Consider the following 3,327-nt stretch of genomic DNA (forward strand, 5'->3'; position numbering starts at 1 on the left):
GCCCAGGCTGGAATGCAGTGGCACGCTCACAGTCACCACAGCCTCGGCCTGCTGGGCTCAGGCAATCCTTCTGCCTCAGCCTTCCAAATAGCTGGAACTACAGGCGTGTGCCATCACACCCAGCTAATTTTTTTTTGTTTGTTTGAGTTGGAGTCTCACTCCGTTGCCCAGACTGGAGTACAGTGGCTGCTTCCGGCCACCGCAGCCTCAACCTGCCTCGACCTGCTGGGCTCCGGCGATCCTTCCGCCTCAGCCTTCCAAGTAGCTGGAACTACAGGCGTGTACTACTACGACCGGCTGATTTTTGATTTATTGTAGAGATGAGGTCTCGCCAAGTTGCCCAGGCGGGTCTCGAACCCGAGGGCTCAGGCAGTCCACTCACCTCAGCCTCCCAAAGGCACAGGATTACAAGGTGAGCCACCGAGCCCGGCTCTAATTTTTAATTTATTGTAGAGACAAGGTCTCAGTAAGTTGCCCAGACAGGTCTCGAAACCCTGAGTTTGGGCAATCCTCTTGTCTCTGTCTCTCACAGTGCTGGGATTACAGACATGAGCCACTATGCCCGACATAGATATATACATATTTTTTTGAGTTGGAGTCTCACTCCTTCGCCCAGGCTGGAGTGCAGTGGCACGCATGCTCATGGCCACCCCAGCGTCGACCTGCTGGGCTCCGGCAATCCTTCCACCTCAGCCTTCCGAGTAGCCGGAACTACAGATGCACGCTATCACGTCTGGCTATTTTGTATTTTATTGTAGAGATGTGGTCTCGCCAAGTTGCCTGGGCTGGTCTCAAACCCACAGGCTCAAGCAATCCACTTGTCTCGGCCTCCCGAAGTACTGGCTTAATAGCCTGAGCCATTGAACCCGGCCCTGACCTATTTTTTAATATTAATTTAATATTAATTTAAAATATATAATTCGAAGTGGCATTCTATGATTTCTTCAATTCTGTATTCCTCTATTTGTCATCTGTTAATCACAGGGACAACTAATAGCCAAAGTTGTTTATACCTCCTCTGCAATCCAGCTTTTGTAAATGTGTAAAAATCATATTACAAATTGACCAATGAATCCCAACTTCATAGCCCCAATCTCCCTCTTTATCTCTCTCACACCAAGCCAATATTTTATTAGACAACTAGAGACCATCCCTGTAACCCAGAGTCTGCTGACATTATTCAAACTAGCCAATCCCAAGCTGTTTTCCCTTCCCTGTCTTTCTTTTCCCATGGAAATACAAATTAAATTCCTGGCCTGAATTTTCCCCTCACTCCTGCTTCTGCGGGCTGATCACACCTGATGCTTCTCCCTGTGGCCCTGTATGGTGTGGATGGAAATGCAGGTGATAAAAAGTCTTCATTCAATGTATTGACTCCGGTGTGTCATCACAGTCATCTCCAGAAATTAAAATCCCCTGGGTACATTTTGAAACAGTAGCTAACAGAAATAGAATCAATGTGACATGACAACAACTGAGAAAATGAGGAAATTGGGACAAAGACAAAATACAAACAGGGAAAATTAGATGAAGCTGGGAAATGCTCATATGCAGCACCCAGTAAGACTTCTACCTTTGTGGAGGAGGAAGGGAAGTGTGATTTAGTACTTCATAACTGCCAGAGAAAAGAGAACGCATGATTACCTCAAGTAATCAGAGAATTACAAGATAGCTATCTAGCAGTTTAGACAAGCATAGCTCTTCCTGGTTTGGGGAACTGATAGATGTTTCTTTCCCAGATCTTCATATGGCAACTAGAGAATGTAACATCTTCCCTAACTCCCAAGGACAAGCTGTGGGTAGACATTTCTTGAACCATCTCAATTTAGCTGATGGCATAAACCCCAAAGCACATTTCAGTGTCCACATCTTTTGAGTGATGTACTTGAGGAGTTTGTTCAAGTGTTTCATCTTGTGTCTGCTTTTCTAATGATCTCACTTTTTTTTTTTTTTTTTTTAAGTTGGAGTCTCAGTTGACCAGACTGGAGTGCAGTGGCTGTTCCTGGCCACCGCAGCCTTGACCTGCTGGGCTCGGGCGATCCTTCCGCCTCAGCCTTCCAAGTAGCTGGAACTACAGGCGTGCACTACCACGCCCGGGTAATTTTTTTGATTTATTGTAGAAATGAGGTCTCGCCAAGTTGCCCAGGCGGGTCTCGAACCCGCAGGCTCAGGCAATTCACTCACCTCGGCCTCCCAAAGCGCGGATTACGGGTTGAGCCACCGAGCCCGGCCATGATCTCACTTAATCCACATAGGAATTGTACAGCATCTAGACTTTGTCTTTCTCAACGTTTACACTAGTATCCAAGAAATTAAATCTTTATTCTTAGGGGTTGATATTAAGAATTACACACCACTTTCTAAATATGAAAGTATATTATTGAATGAAATGTGGCTATACAAATCAGGTATTGAAGTTCTCCTTAAGTGTTATTTATTGTAGTCGAGCTGTTGGGGCTGGCAAGGATTTCATAAAGCAGATAGTTTATCAACCAGATAAAGGCAGCTCCAGTGCTTTAACAACTGGCTAGATGCAGAAGGTTTCCAGAGTGAGGAATCTAAAGGGCAGGACTGGCCCTGGAGGAAGGAAGGGAAAGACATGACCTGTGGGTGATGGAAGCCCTAAAGAGAAGGAAGACTCTGGTTCCTGGCAAAAGAAATGGCGTAGCTCCGACTCTTCACACTTGGGGGTGCCCCTTCCCCTCAGCCTCTGCAAGATTCTGTGTTTTCCAGTGGCAGGCAGGTGATGTGGCTTAGTCATGCCCCAGAGAACAGAAAGGCGGGGAACAGGCATGGACATGCAACACAAAATGTTAGGGGAGACTTATGTCAGACTCAATGCTCAGACCACTTCTAACTTTTCAGAGTCTGGAGGAGGAGCTGACAGGTTTGATCACGGTCAAGCCGCAGATGCCAGTTCAGGCGGACGGGTAGAGGTGAGGTCAGCAGCATGACTGGCGTCAGTGCGTGGGCCGAGCAAAGACCTGAGTCAGGAGGCAGAGAGACAAGGTCAGCAGAGGGGAGGCGGGTCCCGAAACGGGGGGCGGAGCCTGAGGAAGGCTGACGCGGAGAGGGGCGGGGCCAGAGGTGGGCTGAGGCCAGAGTCAGGCGACCCGAGCGGGCCAGGAGGGGTGGGGGACGGGGGAGGAGGGCTAGCTTCGTGGGGTTTGCGCCTGCGCAAGAGCGATTCGGGGGGCGGGGCTGCGCGCGCGCGCTGCACCGGCCCTGGAGGGCGGAGTCCAGGCGGGTGCCGGCTGTGGGAGGGGGCGCGGCGGCTTTGGAGTCCGGCGCTCCCTCAGGTCGTGGTCGCAATGCTGGCTGCTGCGG

Source organism: Carlito syrichta, unplaced genomic scaffold (assembly GCF_000164805.1).
Source record: "Carlito syrichta isolate Samal-C Ts95f unplaced genomic scaffold, Tarsius_syrichta-2.0.1 Scaffold309262, whole genome shotgun sequence".
NCBI classification, from domain to species: domain Eukaryota; kingdom Metazoa; phylum Chordata; class Mammalia; order Primates; family Tarsiidae; genus Carlito; species Carlito syrichta.